Here is a 17,981-nt window from a genome sequence, read left to right on the forward strand (position 1 = left end):
AATTTACTTTGCTAGAACTTCCAGTGTAATATTGAAGTGACAAGAGAGGATATCCTTGTCTTGTTCCAGATCCTGGGTGGAAAGCTTTCAGTCTTTCACCATTAAGTGTGATGTTAGCTGTGGGGTTTTTTTTTTTTTTTTTTGTCAATGCTTTAACTAGGTTGAGGAAGATCTCTTCTGATCCTAATTTTTTAAGTGTTTTGATCTGACAAGTACATTTTCTGCATATATTGAGATTATCATGTGGTTTTTATCCTTTATTGTCTTAATATTATGTGTTATAATGATTAATTTTTGTTTGTTAAACCAACCTTGCATTCTGGGATAAATCTTGTTCATGTGTTGCTTGGTTCAGCTTGCTGTTTGTGCTTCACTGAACTTCTTGGTTTATGTCTTTTGTCAAATCTGGGAAATATTCATATATTATTTCTTCAAATACTTCTTTTTCAACATCTTCTGGAATTCTGATGACATAAATTAGGTACTGGCTCACAGGTCATTAAGGCTCTGTTCACTTTTTTTTTTTTAATCTTTTTTTCTCCCCGTTGTTCAGATTAGATAATTTTAGTGAATTTGTCTTCAAGTTCATTGACTCTTTCCTCTGTCATGTCTGTTCTGCTGTTGAGTTCATCAGTGGTTTTTTAGTTTGGTTATTGTACTTTCATTAGGTTCCTCTTCATATCTCTTCTTTCTTGACACTTTCTACCTTTCCATTCACTTCAAGAGTGTTCACCCTTATTTGGAGGATTTTATAACAATCTTCAACAATTTAAACATTTGTGTCATCTTTTCCTTGACATTTGTTGATTGTCTTTTTTTCATACTAATTGAGATTTTCCTGGTTCTTTGTATGCTGAGTAACATTGGATTAAATACTAGACATTTTGAATATTACGTTATAAATGTCTAGATCTTATTTAAATCTTATGGATAATAGTAATATTTTTTGTTTTAGCATACAGTCCATCCAGTTTGAGTCAGAAGTACTGACCTGCCTTCTCTGGTCATGGTTCCAGTGTTGGTTCAGTTTTCAAAGCTTTTGCAATGCTATTCAGATCTGTCCCAGTTGTATGCTGGGACATACAACTATTCCATACCTCAGTACTCAAGTATATGGTATACTATTTAGCATCAGATCCATGTCTGCACAGTTCAGGGGTGAGGTCAGAAATTATGGGGTTACTCTCCTGAATTCCCTCTCTGTGATTTCTCTGATACTTTCCAGTCTTCTGAACCCCCACTTTCAGTCCTCTGGCCAAAAACTTGGGGATTCAGTTACTCTGCTGCATCCTTTTCATGATTGCATGTATCTGGGGCCAAGTGGCAGGAGGATAGAAGGAGAAAAAAAATCACTGGGGGTTTGCCCCATCCTGTTGGGACTGTTGAAATAAAAAATTACAGCATTATTTCATATGGTTTCAGTGTATGTAGATGTAATACATAACTTGAAGTTTTAGGTGGCCATAGGCCCTCACTGCCACCACTGCAGGATTGCCTGGAGGGAGGGGTGCAGGAGAACAGACGACAAAAGACAAAAAAGTGGGATGTTACCCTCCCCGCCCCCATACCTCAATGTGAGAGTCCTCTTTCCCTCTTCTTGAGCCAACTCTAGAGGGCTTCCCCTGCAGCTTTCCCAGTCTTCAACCTGGGGCCCACTTACAGGTTTAAGGCTACTCAGGATCAAAAAGAGGAAACTCACTACCAGTTCAGTGTGGTGCTTCAAATTCTAGTCTTTTCCCCCCAGCCTAACTGCTGTCATTTACCTTGCAGAGTCCTCAAATGGCTGCTCCATGGGTTCTGTCCAGGCTTTAGAGCTGCATTCAGTGGGCAAGATATCTTCCCACAACCAGAATTTCCTACACTATAATATTTTGTTTTATTCTGCATCAGAGAGGACTTTAAGTCACTCTAAGTAACAACAGGGTTCCAACTAAAACCAAACTAAATTTTAACTAAATTATGCTACAAGTACAAATAATTATGTGATCCTAGAATAGATACTTTCTAAGAAAACTAAGTTTGTGAGGCTCAACTTATGTTCCTGTTTGGTCAGCAAGTTTTTTTTGTTTATTTTTTGACCTGTATTATTAGACAATTTCTATTTCTGAATGTTAAAAACTAAAAACTGCATGTTAGCTTTAAAGAAACATTACTATTACTATCAGGTTTTATAATGCAAAAATGGAAAATTTAAGTAGAAATAAAAGTGTTGAGGAAAAGGTCACAATTTTCAAATAAATATCAAGGCAGAGGAGAGAAAGGCTTTTCCAGAAATAATCAGCAGCAGCAGCTTCATGTCGTGCCACGTCCCCTGCTCACTCCACATCAGCAACACTGGCCTCTGGCCTTTTCATTTCCTGCTCCTGCCAGGCTCTTTCCTGCTTCATGCGTAACTTCTGACTAACCCCTACTCAGCCTTTGAGTCATTTCCTCAAGGAATTTTATTTGTCTGCAGGTTAAGTTCAAATCCCCATAATATTCAAAACACCCCCTATATTTCCCTTGGTAGCATTTATTACAATTATAATTCCTTATTTCTATAATTCATATCAATCTGCTTTACCAGATCATAAGTTTCATGTAGGCAGAACTGTGCTTAGCAGAGTGCCAGGCAATAGTAGTGTTGCAGGAAGGACCCCCCCCCCCACTTCCAGGGGCTTTTCCAGAGAGTGGGCTCTTATCTAATACTCGGAAATGAATTGTCCGAGGAGACACACGTGCTGACAAAGCAAGAGACTTTATTGGGAAGGGGTGCCCGGTGGGGAGAGCAGGAGGGTAAGGGAACCCAAGAGGATTGCTCTGCCACATAGCTTGCAGTTTTGGGTTTTATAGTGGTGAGGTTACTTTCCGGGTTGTCTCTGGCCAATCACTCTGTCTTGGGGTCCTTCCTGGTGGCACACGCATCACTCAGCCATGATGGGTTTTAGTGAGAAGGATTCTGGGAGGTGGGTAGGACATATGGACTGGTGTCTCCTCTCTCCTTTTGACCTTTCCGGAATTCTTCCGGGTGGTGGTAGCTTATTAGTTCCACATTCCTTACCAGGATCTCCTGTTCAGGATAACTCCCACAAGTGGTTACTATCGGGCCTGGCCAGGGTGGGCAGTTTCAGTCAGTGGTTCCCCTCACAGTAGGTATTCATTTAAAAAGAATATGTAGAGCAAAAAGAGCATTCAAAATAACCCCTCTAATCAGATTCTTTATTGAGGGTCCTCTATGTGCCAGTCCTCTGCCAAGGCTTTTCTTTTTTTTTTAAATAAATTTATTTATTTATTTAATTTATTTATTGGCTGTGTTGGGTCTTCGTTGCTGCACATGGGCTTTCTCTAGCTGCTGCGAGTGGGGGCTACTCTTCGTTGTGGTGTGCAGGCTCCTCATTATAGTGGCTTCTCTTATTGTGGAGCACAGGCTCTAGGCGCATGGGCTTCAATAGTTGCAGCACACGGGCTCAGTAGTTGTCACTCACGAGCTGTAAAGCACAGGCTCAATAGTTGTGGTGCATGGGCTTAGTTGCTCCACGGCATGTGGAATCTTCCCAGAGCAGGGCTTGAATCCATGTCCCCTGCATTGGCAGGTGGATTCTTAACCACTGCACTATCTAGGAAGTCCAAGTCTTTTCTAATATTTATCTCCTTTATCCTCACAATAAGCCTATGAGGTATGTATTGTTCTTTTGCATTTCATGATTGGGAAAACCATAGCTCACTGAGGTGAGTGATTCAGCAGCAAGATGGTAAAGCCTGAAATTAAACCCAGGGTCTCCAGCTCTCAGCTGAGTGCTCTTTCCACTGCATCATTACTTGGGGTTGCTCATTACCAGCTCCTGGCTCAGCCTCCCTTCCAATATTCAAGAACAATTTCTGGGATACTCACTTCTCACTTCTCAGTTTTCTTCTTCTCTGTATTATGAAAGGATTAAACCAATGGATTCGTATTTCTAAAAGTCTGGTCCACAGTACATCTGCAACAGAATCATAGGAGGAAGAGTGGATGTGCTTATGAAAAATTCAGTGTCCATAACCCTACTAGACTCACTGAATCAAAACGGGGGGGTGGGGATGCAGAGTCCAGGAATCTGCATTTTTAACAGGCTCTTGAAGAGATGCTTATGCACATTTCAGTTGAGAACGCTTCCTTAGGTGATTTCCAAAGTTTCCTCCATCTTGACAGTCTTTTCTTCTAAGACATTAAATTTGGAGGGCATGCCTTGGTATCTCTATCATCTTTTACAGAGCTGTGAATTCAAAATATAGTATTTTTATTTATTTATTTATTTTAAAATTTATTTATTTATTTATTTTATTTATTTTTATTGGCTGTGTTGGGTGTTTGTTGCTGCTCATGGACTTTCTCTAGTTGTGGCACATGGGGGCTTCTCTTCATCATGGTGCATGGACTTCTCATTGTGGTGGCTTCTCTTGTTGGGGAGCACCAGCTCTAGGTGCTCAGGCTTCAGTAGTCATGGCACTTGGGCTCAATAGTTGTGGCTCATGGGCTCTAGAGTGCAGGCTCAGTAGCCATGGTGCACTGGCTTACCTGCTCTGAGGCATGTGGGATCTTCCCAGACCAGGAATTGAACCTGTGTCCGCTGCATTGGCAGGTGAATTCTTAACCGTTGCACCACCAGGGAAGCCCAATATATACTATTTTTAGTGAATGAATACATTTGAATTTGGAAGACAGATTCAAGTCCTTGCTTAGGTGTTTACTAGGTGTGATTCCTTGGGATAATTGCTTCAACTCTTGACCCTTAGAGTTATCTTTTTTTTTTTTTTAATATTTATTTATTTATTTGGCTGCACCTGGTCTTAGTTGTAGCATGCAGGATCTTTGTTGTGGCATGTGGAATCTTTAGTTACAGCATGCAGGATCTAGTTCCCCAACCAGGGATTGAACCTGGGCCCCCTGAGTTGGGAGCATGGAGTCTTAACCACTGGACCACCAGGGAATTCCCGAGTTATCTTTTAAGACGAAAATAATAGTAACAGCCCCTCTTCTGGCTTCCAACAGTTGGTGTGGAAGATGAATTAAACCAGGTTTTTGAAAGCTCTTGTGATTCCAAGTTGAAGAAACACTACAGGTAAAAAATGGACACCAACAGGGGTTGCTTAAGTCCTCAAACTCACAGATGGCTCAATTATAACTCTTTCAAATAGACAGAATAGGGAGTTTATTAAAACACAAACAACCACCACCTTTGAAAATCTTATTTCTTTGGAAAGACGCTACTTGCTTTTTTTTAAGAAACCTGATTTTTTTTAGAAACCTGAAGCTTTCCTGTAGCGCCCCCTGGTGGAACTTAGAAGCCAACTCAAATCCACCATCCTTGTCAAACACTTGTTTGCTTAACAACAAGGATAAAATTATCAATGTATATATCTGTTCTCCACCTAGACTAGGAGCTTTTTGTGGAGCTTCTCTTTGTCCCCAGAGCCTACCACTCATCCATCCATTCATTCATTTATTCAGTGGTTACTGAGCATTCATGGTGCCAGGTGCTGTTTGTGGCACCAGTGATACAGCAGAGGAGCCAGATGGTGTCCCTGCCCTCAGAGTTCTTACAGTCAAGTATTAGAGACAGACAAATAAACAGCCAATAACAATGGTGATATATGCCATGTAGGAGGAGGTGCAGGGAACTATGGAAGTCATTTTCTTTGGCCAAAATCCAGTGAACAGTTTTGAGGAAAAGCACGGCATGCGGAGGGACGGGTGGCAAAAATGAGGCATGAAGTAAAAACAGGAGCCAGATGATTAAGGGCCTACTCTATTCAAAGTTTGCTTTTAGCCTAAGGTCAATGGGAAGCAACTGAACAGTTTTAAGTGGAGGAATGATGTGACTGGATTTCTGTTTTTTAAAGATCATTCTGACTCTAGTGGGTAAAACTGATTGGAGGAGGCAAGACCAGAGGGAGAAAGGCCAGCTAGGAAGCTGCTGCGTAATCCAGGTGAGAGATGAATATTTAGTTAGGAGGACCACACAGGAAGCTTCAAACGTATTGGTAAAATTTCATTTCTTTCTCTGAGTGGTAGGTACAAAAATGTTTTATTCTTTATATCTTGCATTTACATGATACAAATTCTTTAGTATATAAGAAGCCATTCATTTAAAAATGTATAAAACTGGCAAAAAATACTTTATGTATGTATGTATATATGTACACATACATAAATTTAAAAATATAGAAGGGAAGGATACACACAAAATTCATGATGAGGGTGGCCTCTGGGGAGACAGACTGTAAAGATAGCTGTGATCCTCATTCCTCCCTGTATCCACACCCTTTGTGGTGTGACTTTGCATCTCCCTCCACTAAGAAGTGGAGTCAATTTCCCCTCCCCTTGAACCTGGGAAGACCTTATAACTTTCTTTTGCCAATAAAATGCAACAGAAGGGACAGTGCCAGTTTTGAGCCTGTGCCTCAAGAGGCCTTGCGTTCTTGGGCCCTGTCCTTTGGAACCCTGCTCAAGCACCCGTGTGAACAAGCCTGGGCTCGCCTGTGGGAACATGGGAGCTACGTAAGGCAGAGCTCGGCCGACCCAGCTAAGGCCGTCCTGAACTAACCAGCACCCAGGCAACTTGGCCGCTGACCTCCATCTGGTAAGTGTACCCAGCTAAGACCAGAAGAACCAGCCTGCTGACCTCAGTCCAACTTGCCAAACTGCAGGACTGTGAGATCTATAAATACTTGTTGTTTTAAGCCACTGCATTGTGGGGTAGTTTCTTGTGTAGTAAAAGTTGACTTACAGAAACTGGTGTCTGAAATGCTACCTTTAAAAAAAACCCCCAAATTCATGGCATTGGCCTTGGGATCAGGGATGGGTGAAGACTGGAAAAATGGTAAGCAAACAGTGAAGTCTGGGAAAATGGTGAGGAAATTTTGACTGGAGGTTGGAAAAATGGTAATCTGTGTTTTATAGTGGCAAAACAGTTGGCAAAACTGTAGCCTATGGTAACTTGGAAGATGGGGGAAAAATACTCAAAAATTCTTGGTTTCACTAAGGAGATTTCTAGGCAGAATGTTGAAAGTGTCAGTTGGGTGCTCCCAGCTGGGTGTGATAACTTTATAACGGGAAGAGAGGTATGATCTAAATAAAGAACTGGACTGCCTGAAACATGAATTTAGAGACACTAGAGAGGGGCAGGACTTACTATGTTAAAAAATAAAACTTTCTTCATCTTGAGGCTCTCTAGCCAGCAAAGAATTCTTACAGGGACATGTAGCTTGCAGATGTGAATCACAACAAAGGTGTGGCTGTAAAACACTTTATAAGGATGTTTGAGAGAATTAAAGTGATGTCTAGTAGACTCCTAGACAAAAAGACTTCTTGGAATCTTAAGAACAATATCCACAGAAAACTAATTCCAAAATAGCAATGATAAAATTGAGAGAGATGTCTCAAAAAACAATAGGTGTGTGTCATTTGGAGTATGGAGTGGACTATAATCAGATACATAGAAAACCCACAAAGTTTTTAAATGAGTTGCACATATGAAAGTACTACCAGCCAGGACTAAAAGGGACTGAAATAATTCAAATTGCCACTCAGCTGCCAATATGAGCCACTTCTTCAGAAGTAGCCAGAGAAGGTGATGGACAAAGGATAGTCCAGAGGGCAGAGCCAAGAAGCACAAAGATCAATAGACTAGGGAACTACTCCAGGGAGGAGAATTTAGGCCTGAGCAACAAATATTCCCTCTCCCAGGATAGGGGACCTGACAACCTTCATTTACCTGGAGTCCAGAATTGCTCTGTTTAAGGATGTCTGTGTACCTTTCATGCTTCTTCTTTTAAAAAAAAAATTCTATTTATTTATTTATTTTTTTGTTTATGGCTGTGTTGGGTCTTCATTGCTTCACATGGGCTTTCTCTAGTTGTGGCCAGCGGGGGCTACTCTTCTGTTGCAGTACGTGGGCTTCTCAGTGCAGTGGCTTCTCTTGTTGTGGAGCATAGGCTCTAGGCACGCGGCTTCAGTAGTTGTGCGTGGGCTTAGTTGCTCTCCAGTATGTGGGACTCTTCCCGGACCAGGGCTCAAACCCGTGTTCCCTACATTGGCAGGCAGATTCTTAAGCACTGTACCACCAGGGAAGTCCGCTTCTCCTTCTTGAATGGAGATGTCTATTGAGGTTATCCTGACTGTCTCATTGTGTACGAGGTGTGTAAGAGGGAAATAACTTATCTTTTAAATTCATAAGTATCCAGGTCACAAAGAATAACATTCATCAAGTCACGTACCAACCTGATATAGATGATAAGATCCTAGACTTTGAACCTGATGATATAATTGCAAGAGACTTTTGCGGGTTCTGGAATGGAGGTAAGCATATTTTGCCTGTAGGAGGAATGTGAATAATTATAGTCAGAGAGTATATACTGCGGTAGATTACAAAAATGGTCACAATCCTTCAATCCTCCCTGAATCCATACTCTTTGAATTGTGACAGTGCAGTTCCTCTCATCAAAAGATGGAGACTGTTTCTCCATCCCTTAAAGCTGAAGCGGCCCTGTGACATTTTTGGCCAATGTAATGAAGCAGAGGCACGCTTAAGCCTCAAGATGCCTCAAGAGCATGTTTTGCCTCTTTTTCTTGAAATTCTGCCCCACCACCCATCTGAACAGATCTGACCTAACTGCTGGAAGACAAGAGAGCACATGGAGCAGAGAGGAGCTATCCCCGCAGAGGCCATCCAGCTCCCAGCAAACCTGGCAGCTGACTTCAACCCATGAGTGAACATAGCCGAGACCAAATGAACAACTCAGCTGAACTCAGCACAAATTCTTGATTTGCAGAATTGTGAGCTATACAAATACTTGTTCTAAACCATCAAGTCCTTTGGGGGTGTAGTTTATTATTCAGCAAAAACTAACCAATTAAAAGACATCTAACCAATATAGGAGTCAAGGCAGGGGAACTGGATTTGGTAAGGGTTTTAAAGGAAAGGAAAATATATCAGACAAATGAGAAAAAGTATTGATATTATTTGTTCTAGGTAGTGGGTACACGGGTGTTGGCTGTTATCTTTCTCTCTACTTTATTTTAAATAAATTAAATTGTAACTTTAAATTTAATATAAAGAGAATAAGTGTGGAAGTTCCAAAAGGCAAAGACTCTCTCTTCTTGCCATACTCTCACTAGGGGATCGCATTCATTTCCATGCCTTTAAACATGTTGATAATTTCTCAATTTAGATCTCCAGCTTAGACCTCTCTTCTGAGCTCCAGACTCATATTTCCAGTTGCCTACTCGTCATTTACACTTGGATGTCTCTCAGGTGTCTCAAACATACCTTTTCCAAAATTGGTCATTTCATCTTTCCATCTGTGATAGCCAGTCTCCAAGATGGCCCTCCGGACCCCCACCTCCTGTGTAGTCTCTCGCACACTATGTCAGGATTGATCTGTATGACTGCAGAATTTTGCAGTAATGACAGTGTGTGACTTCTGAGGCTAAGTCATCGAAGACTGTGGCTTGTGCCTTGCTCTGCCTTTGGGTCACTCATTCTGGAGGAAGTCAGCTGCTTCGTTGTGAGGACACTCAAGCAACCCTATGGAGAGGCCCATGTGGTGAGGAGCTGAGGCCTCTTGCCAATAGCCATGTGAGTGAGCTATCTGGGAAGCTGATCCTCCAGGCCCAGCTGATCCCAAACCTTTGGATGACTGCAACTGCAGCTGACATCTTGATTGCAATCTCGTTGAGACACTGAGCCAGAACCACCAGTTAAGTAGTACCCATGCTCCTTTTCCGCAGGAACAGTCAGGGTGCCCAAGCTCACACATGTGCCTCTCTATAGGGCTGCTCATGACATGGCAGCTGGCTTCACCCAGAGCAAATGATCTGAGAAAGAGTAAGACATAAGATACAGAGTCTTTTATAACCTGATCTTGGAAGTAGGATGCCATTACTTCTGCCAGGCAGGGATTATTGGGGCCCCTCTTGGAGGCTGGCTTTCTTATGGCTCGAGGTCTCATAGCTAGTAATTGATAGAAAAGGGGGGTTTGAAACCAGGCACTCTGAAATTAGAATCTGCGTTCTTAACTACTACAAGGTAAAGGAGATAAAGGGGGAGTTTTATAGACACTGTACCAAAAAACTCCACAACAACTGAATTCAGTTGACAAGTACAGCTGGATCTCAAATCCTAGCTTGGCTAGAGTTGTTGGAAGTGAAGGCAAGGCTCAGTGCGTAAATCACAAGACAATCTCATCTCTGGAAACAGGAAAGTAGAGAAGGGGTTCCCAGCATTCCCATTTTTCTACTGAGCCAATATCCCCATGTAAGCTGACTTTAGTCAACTAACCAGGCAAGTTTCAGAATCCTTGCTGCCATTCCAAAGCCCCAACCAGCCTTAGAACCAGGAATTGTTTCTAAGCCATGTCTTAGGCTGACTTAGAAAGGCTAGCTAGATCTGGATGGTACAACCAAATTTCCAGAACTCCAGGCTGGCTCCGTGACCCTAGTAATCATATGACTGCATATTTTACTCAGTATTAATGGAAAAAAAAAAAATCCTCACCTACATCCTGTTACATTAAGGGGCCAGGTGCTCATCCCAGTGTAGAGGAGGGTAGGGAGGGAGAAGAAATAATGAACAACGTCACACTGAGACAGTCCATATAGGAGAAGAAGCAAGCTTGCTGGCATCAGTGGGGGTTAGTCAGGCGTGAGAGAAAAAGCTTAGGCCTGGACAACTTAAGTGTGAAGTGCTGTGGGACACCCAGGTAGAGATGACTTGAAAACTGTTGTGTGGCTCTGAAGCTTGGAAAGAAGGTCTGGCCTAAAAACATAGACCTGTAGGCCGTCAGCTTCAGAGTGATGGTTGGAACTTCGGGCATTTTCCCCAGATAAAGTGTGTAAAATTGGAAATGTCATTGGCTGAGATCAGAAACCCACTATCCAGCCTCCAAAGGATGCGTCTTCCCGCTTTCTTCTTGCTGAGCCTGCAAGGCCTTTCCTCTTTTCTCTACCTGACAAGCTCCTGCTGTTCCTTCAAGGCTCCACTCTAGTCTCAGCAATTCTTTAGAGCCCTTCCTGGATCCAGCAGGCACCATTCTATACCTAGCTTTACTACCACACTTCTATTGCACCGTAATTGTTTTTGTTTTCTTAAAAATGTGGGTTACATCTTATCAACTTTCTATTCACTGGCCTGCTCCTGGTAGATTACTAACTATTTGTACAGAAGCGGAAAGGGACTACTGGTCAGGAGGCCTGAGTTGTTAGTCCTAGGTTTGCCCCTGAACTGCTTTGTGACTCAGGGGATCACTTCTCTTCTCTGGACCTTAGTTTTCTGCTGAATATAAGTAGGGAAGACTCCTCGTGGCTGAAGACTAAGATTGACTGCGTGAATTTTATCCAGGCATCCTCAGTTCTCAGGGGAGAAAGCAGCAGATTGGGAAGAAGATGACTTGGGTTCGGCAGAAATCCACTCTGTAGACTCAAGTGGATCCCCAAGCTTACCCTCAGGCCTTCCTAACTGTAAAGAGAGATGCTTACGTTGAATATGGGTTCCTTCCAGGGCGGGGGTTTTGAGTTTGTTTCATGGGACACGATCCCTGTCCACCAGGGGGAAGCATGCGCATGTGGGAATGGCAAACAGCTGAAAAAAACTCTGATCCAGTTACTGTTTTATTTTTTTCTGCCCTTGCTCCCTGCCCACCTGAGAATAAATCTCTTCCACCCCTCCCCCACTCCAGCTTTCCTGATTTAGCCTCAGGTTGGTTTCCACACCCCCATCCCCCCTCAGCTTATGACTTTGCTGCAGCCAAAGTCTGGCAGGAAGCTCTCTAGCAAGTCTCAAGTACTCCTGCTTCCCAGTCATCACCCATATGTTTCCTTTGCTTTGAGCTGAATTTATCTACGTACCATGTACACCTTCTCCCCTTTGCTTATTCACAGCCTACTTTCCTTTAAAAATACAGCTCAAATTCCAATTCAGTTGACTTCAGCTGAACATCCCCCACCACACTGCGCCCCCGCCCCGCAGGGCTCATTATCTGCTTGGCTCGGTTCTAGGCGCTGAGGAACTGCCCTGAGTCAGCCAATTCCAGCCCCCGGGGAAATCACAATTGACTGGGAGAGTTCGACACACAGATCATTTCCTCGTGGCGTGGAACGTGCTGTAACAAAAGGGAGCTGTGACAGGACAGAACGGGGGGTGGGGGGGTCCTGTCCAGCCTGGTTAGCGAGGTGGGGGGTGGGCGACAGGCAGGAAGGGCTTTTAGGAAGGAATGATGCTTGAGTTGAGGGTTAAGAGAGTTGTTTGCAAAGCAAAAGGTGTCAAGGAGTGTGCTGCAGGCAGAGCCATCTCCCTGCCACCTGTTGTGCTGCCCCCACATCAGGGAGAAATCCCACCTTTTTCTACTCTGGGCTGGCATTATATATATATGGTATTATAGTAACTCTGGACCCAGCTCTTTGAAAATTGTCCATGGGGTGATCAGGAAGGTGAGGGGGATTTAAAACACAGGTCACATAAGGAACAGTTGCTGAATTATGCATATTTAGACTGAGGGGAAAAGCTTTCAAGTGACAAAGAAATGGATTTTTATATAACACTGAGTTTCCAAGTGCGGCCAAAGAGTAGAAGCTGTAGGAGGCAGATTTCAGCTGAACACAGTAAAGAACTCTCTACTGACCTTTCTTTCAAAGAGAACAACTTGGCAAGTTGTCACTGGAGAGGTTCAAATATATATCCTCACTTGGTAGACATGTTGTAGAAAATAAGATTGGATAAGATGACCTTTAAGGTTCTTTCCAGTGGTGGATTCTCTCATACCTCCCCCATCTCCACCATCATCTCTTGGACTTTCTGCTTAAACCCTCCCGTGACCCTCATCACCTACGGACTGAAGTCCAAGCTCTGCAGCACAGCACGCAGGGCCCTCTCCCAACTCTCCACTCACATCCCTACTCCCAGCACTGCAATACCGAACTACTCATGGTTCTCTGCACACTCCTGCTGTGTTCTGTGCTTAAGATGTTCCCCTTCTTCCTTTGCTGAGCTTTTACTTATTCTCCATCACTCCATCTGGAACTGTAGCGGAAGTTTGTCACCTTTTGTCTGCACCACGATTTCCCATTGGTCAATTCCTCTCACTGTGTCTTGATGGAAGGGTAACTGCAGTGCCCTGTCTCCTGCTATCATTCAGAAGGAAGCTAAGGGGGTCAAATTCTTCCCTTACCTGGCTCTAGTTTCAGCTAGGAGGCAGGCATGTGACAAAAGCCCAGCCTGCTGGGCCTTCTCTCCAGGTGCTTTGAATCCAAAGACATCAGAAATAGATAAAGGTGATCTCATGGTGTGAGGGCAGTGGGAACAGCGTCCTGAACAGGCTGTTCCAGCAGTAACATGGCTGCTGTGTCTTTTTTCCTACTTCTTAGCCTTCTGCAGTGCCCTTGGTTCCTACATATTTCCAGGTCAATAAATACTTATAAAATGAATGAATGAAGCAGAGGGATAAAGGTCAAAGACTTAACAAGCAAATTACATACAATATTGGACTATTTAATAATTAGAACCAGAGGTAAAGAGAGGGAAATAAAGATTAACAGGCATGAGGAAGTGCTAGTTTGGGGAAGACAAGGAGGAAGAATGGAAAATAAACATTTTTATTATACTTCCTCCTCCAAGACAGCTCCATTTATATACACATGAACTATTCTCCCTTGGGGATGATAACAGTTCTATTATTATTTTAGGTGAGATTAGCTTCTTGGTCCCTGTTTTAGGTGGGTCTAAGACCCATGGCCTTGCCCTTACTTTCAGAGACTGTTAAAGAACTTGTCAAATAGCACATATCCAGTGGCAGGAGAAATCAAGATGATTTGCAGGTTTCAAACTAGGAAGACACAGGGCCAGGAAAGCAGGAAGAAAATGCTGAGCTCGAGACTTCAGCCAGACCTGGGCAGAAATGACCCAGAGGCAGCAAGAAGCGGGTGTTGCCTGAACGAGATACTGATTAACGGGTTTATATATCTCTAAAGCTGGTGGTATTGCTGCATATTTCTCATCATGTGCAACCCTGTGCATATGCAGAATCAGTGCAGAATGCAGTGCTTTTCTTCTGCAGGCAGAAACATAAGATGGGCTCCTTCATTCAATAAACATTTACTGGGCACCTACTATGTGCCATGCACTGTTCTAGGCAGTGGTAAAGTAGTGAGAAAGCTATACTCGTGGAGACTAAGGAGACAGGTAATACTACTACTTTATTTGTTATACTGTTTGTGTGCTATGAATAACAAAGTAGAGGAAGAGGTAGCGATGGGGTTAGCATGGTTCTCAGAATATTCAATGTAGAAGGGGATAAAATGACCTTGCAGAATGTTACTCTCACTCATCTTACCTTTGAGCCCGATCAGAGTAAGGCAGGCAGTGGACACCAGGACTACGGAGTCCTAACAACCCTGGAAACTAATTGCATGACCACCACTCTATCACAGATATATAGTTACTTTTTTTTTTTTTTTTTTGGGCACACGGGCTTAGTTGCTCCACGGCATGTGGGATCTTCCTGGAGCTGGGATCGAACCCGTGACCTCTGCATTGGCAGGAGGATTCTTAACCACTGCGCCACCTAGGAAGCCCCTATAGTTACTTCTTTAAGGGATTTGCAAACCTTTAACTTTTTACTAACTAACATAGGCAGACAAATGAGGTCAACTGAAGGAGAGAAGGAGAAAAATAAGGTAGAAAGAACTTTAATGTTAGCTCTTTCTTCTGGGACTTCTGATGAACCAATCAAGAAATATTTACTGAGTAATGAGCTGTAATATTCATTTAGGGTCGAAGTAGCTTCTAGGTATGCCATGTACATATTTCAAGAACATGTTCAGTTTGGATAGCAAACTTTGTGAACTACACAGTATCTAAGATAATAAAAATTACGCAGAAACTCATGCCAATGAAGAGACCTGTTTATTACTGATAACACTTCATTTGGCTAAAACCACACAAAAACCACACACACAAATACTTAAAGTGCAAATTCTCATAGGCAGTACTCATGATATACCCTGGTGTTTTTGTAAGGAAAAATGAGAAGATGTTGACAGAAGCTATTGAAACAAGGGCACAATTTTGAACTACTGCTATACAGAAAAATAATAAATTCTTAACTGCATATATTTTATCTGGCATATTCAATGATGTATACAAAGAGTTTGTTTTAGCCTATAACACAAGGCCTCATCATACACAGATGCAACTCTGGTTTGAGTGGCTCTTGTAAGATATATGATGAATCATAACAGTGGACAAAAATATACCAAACAATATCAAATTAGTTGACTCACTTGGAAGGCAGCACTAGTAGGCTCAAAATGGCACTAATACTAGTGATATTAAGTCTACACAGACACTTTCTTAGCCTTCTTGGCTAACATCGTGCTTTGAGTGTAAAACACTAGGCATTACATACAATTCTGAAATAGGAATATGCTCTGCTTCTCCAAAGAAACAGGGTATTTAAGGGTGTGCATGCTTAATAAACATTACTTACTGTAAATTTCAGTACTGAGAATTGTTTTAAAAGCTGAAATCAGAAAATTAATGTTTTCGATTGTTTCCTAAACTGTTTCTTTAAAATAAAATCCAATAATTCCTATTGTCACCAACTAAGTACTCTATAACAGGTACTATAATAGGTGGTGTGGATACGAAAAATAATAAACCATGATCCCTGCTCTCAGGGAGCTGATAGTCAGGTGTTCCTTAGTCAAGGAATGCCAAAGAATTAAAGAGGACAAACTGGCTGACACCTCTCACTATACGATAAGGTTCAGTGGTAACACAACTGTTTTAGGTCACTTCAATTTGGCATTAATACTTCCAAAGGTCAGCTTCCAAAGGGAATAGCCTGTGTGTGTTCTACGTTTATATTTCTCACACTAGAGTCAGTGTGTGTACCCCGGTGGACGTGTAGCAGCTGAGGAGGGGCTGGGGGAGAAATCTGAGAGCCCATGTGATAAACACGGTGCTTCTTTGGCAGCACCAGTTTCCATGAAGCCTGAAGGAATCATTTTTATACTAAAACAATTTTATTACGGAGAATGCAAAATTCATTGACATTTTTAAGACAGAACACAAAATTTCATGAGTGGCAGGCTGCTTCTGATTTTGCTCTCAGGCCCCTTCGCCCACACATTCATGCTCCTCTGCTTTAGGACTGTGCTGGTGGAAAAATTCGAGAAGCAAACTTTAGATATGTCACTTTGCCCTTATCTTGGTCACTTTACCGATTCTTCTATGTTCTCTTTTTTACAAAGAGATGTATTAATGAATGTCACAGTATGGTGAATATTTTAAAGTAACCAATGGTAAACACTAACTTTGTTTCCAACTAGAAGTAAAGTCAGGCTGTGTAAAGAGTGAGACAATGAGAGATTCTCTTCTTTCCATCTAGACTTCTTATGGCTCTAGGTAAGATGCTTTGAGGGACAAATGTGAAAAAAAGATTTTCTCGGATCTTGTGCTTTGGATGCCCAAAGTACAAGGAAACTTGAAATACAATGCTAGATCACTTGACCATTCATTTAGGTTAGTAAGACCCTTCCCTCACCAGTTTCTAAAGCAATCTCAGAAAACAAGCGAATTGTGAAAGGCCATAATAAATTAATATATAGTAGTATCCAGACAGACCAAAAAAGGTTATGCAATAGATTTAAAATTACCTTGTACAATGTCTTAAATATTCTCACAATAATAACAAAATAACCCAAAGTCCGTTAACAAAAACAGCTCAGGATAGGTTTAAAGCATCCTGGGTGAATACAGTTAAGATTTTATATCAGTGAGGTAACAGGGCAACAGCTTTTCACAGTAACAAAATGTGGGAGGGCACCTAGGGAAACAGGGAGGTAGAGAGAAAAAGGCATAAAACAAATTTATCCAAGCAGAATTTGGATTTTTCAACATCACAAACATCTACGGAAAACATCTGACAGAAATACCAATAGCAGCAGTTCGTAGAACAATTTCTCCATTAAACTCCAGCTAATATCTTTATTGCATCAACTCCAGAAGCAACTTGCTTAAGAAATAGGAGGTCTATTCCCTATATAAAGATATTCCAAAGCATCCAACCTCTTAGAACCTTTCTGTCTGCTGAAGTTATGACATTCAAATAACAATAATTTATATCTAAAACAAACCCCTCAAATATCCTATAATGCTATACATTCTTCAAGATGAACAAAATTGTGTTCAAGTCTCAATTTGCAGGTTAAATTAAGCAGGTCTTTATACAGTGAATAAAGACTGCACTCATGCATCTACTACTCAACATATACAAAAACCATCTTGTGAGCTAAATTCTTCTAGACATGGAGTGAAACTCAAATGCTACTTTCAGCCCTCTTTATGACGTCATCTTTGTTCCAACCTGAGATTTAAAAAAAAAAAGTATTGGAAGGAACCTTAAAAAGCCATTTAGTATATACCTTAATATTTAAATGTTTAACTTTATTTTTAAAAAAATCCTTATTCCCTCTTATTCTGTCCTTGCTGGAGATGGAGTACAGTTTGTCATATTACTTCTTACTTTGAGTTCTTCAATAAAAGATTCAGTTAATAACTCAAGAGTTATTAAACTATCTCAACAGCTTTATCCCCTCCTGAGTTAAATGATCTTAATTCTTTGAACTTTTTCTCATCGGTCTTATTTCCCAATCTATATTTCATTCCTTTTTATTTCTGCTATATCCTCCCCTCTCCAGTTCCCATATGATCCTAAAACACAACATCCTAAGCAGGAACTGAATCAGTAAGAGGGGTACTTTGTCTCACCTCCTCCCTGGCCTCTTTTTAGCGGTCACTAATAAAAGAAAACAAAAGCATCACTATCTGCTCACCATAATAACAAGTAAACACAAGTAAACAACTTGCCCCCAGCCGGTTCACTCCCCACTTTTCGGGTGATAAGTTTACCCTTCACATGAAGCATTTCCTGTGCCACCTTACTGACCTTTCTATTGTTTACTTGTA

Source organism: Hippopotamus amphibius, chromosome 9 (assembly GCF_030028045.1).
Source record: "Hippopotamus amphibius kiboko isolate mHipAmp2 chromosome 9, mHipAmp2.hap2, whole genome shotgun sequence".
NCBI lineage: Eukaryota > Metazoa > Chordata > Mammalia > Artiodactyla > Hippopotamidae > Hippopotamus > Hippopotamus amphibius.